At 34.8% G+C, this 7,142-nt stretch overlaps 1 protein-coding gene across 13 annotated transcripts in view; it reads right to left on the bottom strand.

Moving 5' to 3' along the window:
* LOC113040332 (NACHT, LRR and PYD domains-containing protein 12-like) overlaps positions 1-4,157 on the bottom strand; it is a 36,758-nt gene extending 32,601 nt beyond the window's left edge. For 8 of the 13 annotated variants that reach the window (XM_026198675.1, XM_026198674.1, XM_026198685.1 and 5 more), the window contains exon 1: positions 4,026-4,156. The gene's annotated coding sequence lies outside the window, so the exon portion shown is untranslated. Of the gene's footprint in view, positions 1-4,025 lie in introns of all 13 variants that reach the window. The other 5 variants (XM_026198683.1, XM_026198680.1, XM_026198682.1 and 2 more) reach the window with 1 other exon arrangement.
* Between the last annotated feature and the right edge of the window lie 2,985 nt (positions 4,158-7,142).

A 7,142-nucleotide genomic window follows, 5' to 3' on the forward strand; every position in this document is an offset into this window, starting at 1 on the left:
ATGCAAAAATGCATTTGAGGCTGTATCTCTACAAAGCTTTGACATATTTGCACCAAACTTTGTATGTGTCGTTGTCACCTCACACTGACCATACCACATCAATTTGGTAACAGCGCCACCTACTGGCCAAGAGTAATTAACCATTCATTAAGCTTCAATTATGAAATTTTCTAATAACTTTTGATTGCATTAGGCTATTGTAATGAAACTGATCTCAAAATATTCCTTGGGTTGTGCCGACAATAGACATATCAATTTTTTGTAGGAAATCTGAACTCCCTGTCCGCCATTTTCAAATCCTGCTTTTTAAGAACTTTTCAGTAAACCATTTCTTCTTTCCCCTTGTAGAGTCATCGAGGATCCAGTTTATTCTTGAAACATTGGTCAGAAATTGTTCATCTGCTACATTGCACTGTCACTTCTGCTAGAGATGCTTTGACCTTTTGTGATAGGTTTTGATTGTGCTTCGTTTAATAAAAATGTACTTAATTAGATTTTACTTATTTTACTACACTGTATTGCTAGTGTTCTGATTAAAACAGTGTAACTGGGGGCTCTGAAAACACTGCTTGGGAATAATTTGTTAATTTTGTACATTTTCATCTGAATACATTAAATAAGTGTTTAATGAATAGTGTTGTCCACTTTGTTTCAAACCTCACTGTTACTGAACTGTAAAGTGAAAATATTGTGTGATTTATTTTGCATTCAGTTTTCAGTTAAATATATTTCACAATATCAAAGTTATTGTCTAACATTGTGAACATACCTAAACTCACTGGTTAAATCTTATGTGTCCTCCAGAAGTTTGCACTCTGCAAGTGAACGACTCCTTGTGGTGCCATCCCAAAGAGGTTCACAATCACTCTCAAGGACCTTTTCCTGGACTGTGCCCAGCTGGAGGAATGACCTCCCAATCTCAATTCCCATTAGAACCCCCCAACCCCCACCCCTCTCGGGGTGCCCCCCCCCCCTCACGCTGGGCCCTTGGAATTGTCCTAATTCTTCCCTTCCCTTACAGCGGTCCTGGTTGAAGGTTCCCTTTTCTAACTGTTCAACATATTTTCACTGCAGAAATGTACACGTCTCGTCATGAGACACATTACTAAAACATGTTTTTTACAGAAACTGTAGTTTTCCACCAAAATAAAAGATCAACTGGTTTCAGTCATAAAGGTACAAGGGTTTCTCTTGCAAGTGCTGCAAAAAAATATGCATTTATATGCCAAAATATTTTACAAAAACCTTTAAATATTATTGTATTTGGATTGTTCTACTACATGTTTTTAACAATACATCCATGCATACTCTGCATAATAAAGTTTGGGATTATTTTCATGTTTTATAAAGTATTTTTCCAAAATAAAACTGCAGTTTTACAATTTTGAGCATGTGGTAGTTTTTTGAAGTTGATTGTAAAGCCATCCCAACAAACATGAGACGTCTATACGACGTGCAGATCAAGTCTAAATTGCGTCAGTCGGTCTGGACCATATCTGGGCGTCTACTTCAACGTGCAAATCCGGTTCATATCTGGACGTTGAACTACGACGTCCCTTGGACATCGATATGAGGTTCAAAATTTGAACGTCGGGCTAAGGATTTTCTTGGACGTCTGTAGAACGTGCAGAACAGGTTCAGGAAATTGACATAAGTTTTTTTTATACATATAAACACAAAGCAATCCTTTGATTTTTGATTGAAATATCACATGTTGCCTATATTCCTCTGAAACATTTAGGTGATAAATTAATGTAATCTATAAATGTTTAAAAACATAGGTCTAATTAAAGTACCATAATGTGACCATATAAAATCTTACATGGATTTATTTATTTATTTGAGTGATATAGCATTGACAGAAACCGCAGTTTACATCTGTATTAGATCTATAAATTAAATATAGTTAAATAGATTAAAATATATTAACGTTTATCTAAATATATAATTAAATTGAAATAGTATTATATCATATTAAAAACAAATATTTAACACATAGATTTAAATGAAAAGAAATACAGTGTATATGTGCGCCCGCCACGAGGGAGAGTTAACGTGATGTTACGTTAGTGATGTAAACGTGATGGCAGAAAAAAAAACAAGTAAACATGATGGCGCAAACAATCACGAAGACGGAAGAATAATTCAGTTTATTACAAAAGACTGAAGATATCACTACCGCCATCCTTTAATTTATTTATTTCTACGTTGAGGACACTTTATAAACCTTCAGAGAAACCTGACTAACGAACAACCTTCACAACGGGACGGAGCTAATTAAAGTTAACAGTAACGGTCATCTGACTAATGGTGTTGAGCCAAAGTTAAGCATAAATGTGCTTTTATTCTTTGTTTTATCAATCTAATGTTAAATTTCACTTCAGATTAATATTTTAAATTATTTATTTGGATTAGAAAGATTATATATTTTCAAATGCCTCTTTTCTTAATTGTACATATCCCTGTTTATTTTAGGTGGTTAAATTTACAGTCTGAGGTAAAATTATGATGATCCTTTTTAACCTAGTTATTAAAATTGGTCACTAAAACAGGTAACCTGTGAAATTAGGCACTTTAAACTTAAAAAAAAAAAAGTAAAATCACGTTTTGAAATGATTCACTAAAGACAAAAAATCAGTAATCATATGTTCACCACAGAGGTAAAAAATGAGCATAGTGAAGCTATATTTATATTTATGATAAGTGAAGTGTGAAGTGACATTCAGCCAAGTATGGTGACCCATACTCAGAATTTGTGCTCTGCATTTAACCCATCCGAAATGCACACACACACACACTCACACACACACACACACACACACACACACACACACTGTGAGCACAGGAGCAGTGTTCATCATTTATGCTGCGGCGCCCGGGGAGCAGTTGGGGGTTCAATGCCTTGCTCAAGGGCACCTAAGTCGTGGTATTGAAGGTGGAGATAATCATTTATATGTAATTTGTGTTTCAGGGCAGTTGGTGAAGACAGAGAGATGATGACAGGACAGTTCCTCCTGACCAGTCTCTGCTGTATATGGATGCCTGTCCACTAGCACAGGACATTTACAACATTTTGGAGCCAGGGACCCCTAGCAGATAAGATTTTTCAAGGACACCCTATTATTGTGGGTTATAATGAACATAATATGATTGTTTTATTTATTCATTTAGTTTTTTTAAATAATACATTTATTTAATAATACAGCACAATATAGGGCTAAGTTGCACCAGGTCAGGAAAAAACACATTTGCAGTTGCATCGGTGTATAAGAAACATTTTACTATTAATTTCAGAAATAATTTAAATACTGATAAATAAAACAAATGTAAAGAAACGTAAAAACTATAAACACTGTAAAGATTTTGTTTTCTCTCACTTCAAATCATTTAAATATAGTGCTATTCAAAACAGAACAAAAAATCCAAGGTCTGCAGAACGACCGCAATTCACCCGTGATGAAGGTAAAACGGTGAAACAGCGTCGCGATTTCAACGTTGATCCAATTTGCAAAATCGAAAGTTAACTCAACGTTGATTCAACCCTGGAACCTGACGTTGTTTCAACGTTGAGAATAACGTTGAAATGCCAGCTGGGTTATACATCATTGTGATTTGGGCACATACAATACTTTTAAAAGTATTTTAAGGTTGGATAAGTGTCGTGTTTGTAGGCAAAATTATGTTTTTTGTGCCACCCCTCTGAAGCATTCCTGGCTCCGCCACTGGTGCCGTCGTCCGACTCTCTAACCATTAGGCCACGACTAACCCATATCATACCATATCATATCACATATCAAAAACAATCTCTTTATTAAACCATGCTTTTTTAGTGTCTGACTCCAAGCAAAGCTTCACTGTAATCTTCATCCCAACACGGAAACATTTCGACTTCCTGATTGACTTTACATCCATTTTAAACTGCGTCACAACAACTCTCTCAAATATCCGTTAAAGTATGAAGAGTTTAACACGAGAGCGACATAATACAATAACACATGATATTAGAAGCAGAGAACTCAACTTACCGTCAACTCTGAGATCTGAATAGAAGGATTTTAACTCTGCATTTTAACTCTTCAAAATGTGCGTTTACTCTCGAGGGTACGTACGCGTTTACTTTCGGTTTCAACAACACTCTTCTTCTTCTTCTTCTTTTATTATGAAGGCGGCTACAAACCCATTTAAAAGGGGAATTTAGGCCTCCTACTGGACTGGGTGACGGATATTAATTACAACAAACCTTAAACAAACAAAATGATACAATTATTCTCTACACTTCATTACGTGATTTTAAATCCTATTTATTAAACCTACTTTTTCAAATAACTTATAATTGCATAATATACTTTATACTGTGCTGGAGCATTCTTTAGTGTTGTCTTAACTGTTATATTTTCGATATTCAGAATACTTAATTCTTCTATTAATCTCATTCTTTCTCTTTCATATGCTTCTCAGTTTAATAGTATATGTTCACAGTCTCTGGTAGACCACATTTATTGTAATTATTATTCATGTTTACCAATAATAAATAGTGACAGATTAAGTCAAGTAATAATAATAATAATAATTAATATTGTAATCATTTAAAATGTATTTGTCTTACTTGGACATATTGTTATAAAAACGAAGTTTGTTAATAGAATTATTATTATTATCGTTGTTATTATTATTGTTGTTGTTATTATAAATGTTTGATCTAAATCTCTAAATTGTCCTATGGTTTGACTCTCTCAAGGATGTTCAATAAGTTTCAACTTTTATAAATTAAAAAGAAAAGGATACAATTGTTCATAAATACCTCAGACATAATTTTACAAGTCTCTATTTTAGAAATTGGCAATATGAACTTGAAACTTTGTCACTGAAAACATTGTGACATCATATCCTGTTTTTAAACTCCATGGACAACTTTAATTAGTTAAAGGGCCAGAATTGTGTTTTACAAAAAAGCGTTTTTACTGCAGATTTGTCAATTACGCAAATATATTTTCCTATCCATATCCTGAAAGAAAAATATATTGAGTAAAACAAATTGAATAAACTTTACAGTCAGGTGTCAGTGTGTGATGTGTTCATTGGGATGGATGCGAGTGTTTAGGTGAAACTGTAGGTTTGGGGCCCTTTTGAAAATCTGCTTAGGGCCCAAAACACTAGAGACGGCCCTGGGTACAACTCTAAAACTGAAAACGAAGACTTATTTGATCAATTAGAAATGTGCTTAACACATTGTTTATCCAAATTCACTTTTATTAAGTGGCGGTGATTTTAATATTACTCTAGACAAGTCCCTTGACAGATGGCCTCCTCGTTCTCCAACTTCTTCCAATATCAGACTTAAGGCCTTTATGCAGAAATGTGTTATAAAAGACATTTGGAGGGAGAAATACCCTAATTTAAAATCCTTCACATGGAACAATAAGGCATGTACTGCCATGTCTCATATTGATTATTGGCTAGCCTCTTGTAGCTTACAGAAAGAAAAGATTATGCCATTGACAGAGCGTAAATCAGTTTCTATTAATGTTGGTCCACAATCTTTCTCCAACAACCATTATAACTCTTACTGGAAACTTAATAATTCAATTCTGGACAACGAATCTGTTAAGATGACCATTCGCAGGTTGATTGCACATTATTTGAATTTAGCTCAACTGAGTTATGATTATTGTAATAACTGGGAATTACTGAAGTTTGAAATTGTGACATTTTTAAGAAATTATGTAAGTGTATTAGCCAGTGCCAGGAAATATGAAGAAAGAAATATAATTTCAAAGATTTCAGCTCTCACTCAAAGCAGTTCTGTCCTCAATTCTGTGGCAAATGATCTAGGTCCATGTTAACAGATGGATCTTCTAACCAAACACTAGGGATTGTCAAAAAACCTACCTCAGTATCTCTAATTTGCAATTAATATTATTCAATCCAGTGCAGAGCATCTTAACTCCATAATCCTGCAGATTATTATTGTTCATGTTCAACTCTTTCAGATTGCTATTTGATCCAAGAACTGAAGCCAGAGCTGGACAGCTTTTGTCTGTTAAGCCACAGTCATTTAACCTACAAGAGAAATAAATCAAATCACAGGGTTAGATACATGTAATACATTTGTTAAATACGTATATACATATATATATATATATATATATATATATATATATATATATATATATACATATATATATATATATATACATATATATATATATATATATATATATATATATATATATATATATATATATATATATATATATATTGTGTCCAGAGCTCTCATCAGCATCGCCCTGGAAACGGAGCAGGCACACAGAGAGAGAGAGAGAGAGAGAGAGAGAGAGAGAGAGGGAGAGAGAGAGAGAGACTCGCGTTGGCTATTTCTCCCACCTACTGGTTAATAAAAATCCACCCTTCAGGGAACTCACCTGCATCCTCGTCCGTGTGCTTCTTCACCCCGTCACACTGGTGGAGAATGCGGGCATTGCAGTGAAGAAGTTACTGACCAGGACCCCTACACATTTGATATCACCCCACTTGGATTGCTACAGATACTTTTTTTCTGGTTGTTTGGCTCACGTCCACTTTCTGTTTCCCCAGGTGGCGCTCCTCCCCCAAAGATGGAAGACCTGCTAAAACACCTCACCGAAGTGAGCATCCAGCAGCAGATCATGGAGCACATTGCCTCAAGACAAGGGGAAACTGAACAGGTCTTCAAACCCAGCAGACGGGACAAAGTGAATGCACATCTTTAGTCCCATGTCTAAAATGCTGCTCCATTATCCATGGAGCTATGAACATCTTGAGTTATTTGTTATTATACATTTGCAAGAAATAGTATTTAAGATTTTGTCATAATATCATCTTCATCAAAATCTATTCACAAACTCTGTATACTTAAGAGAACAGAACACAATTCATTTTAGTCTCACACATCCTATTAAACATTTCATCAAACGCAGCGCAGAGCTCTGTTTATGATGGTTTGGAGTTAAACTCTCCAGAATTCAAGTCCTCTGGAAACTGTCTAAAGAAACACATCGAGCGTAAACACACCAAGTCAGGACATTAATGCCAGACCTTCATCTAGCAAGCAGTGTATTGACAGAACAAATGGAATATATGCTGTGCTAAATGTTGAAGTGGTC

Source organism: Carassius auratus, chromosome 22, assembly GCF_003368295.1.
Source record: "Carassius auratus strain Wakin chromosome 22, ASM336829v1, whole genome shotgun sequence".
Taxonomy (NCBI): domain Eukaryota; kingdom Metazoa; phylum Chordata; class Actinopteri; order Cypriniformes; family Cyprinidae; genus Carassius; species Carassius auratus.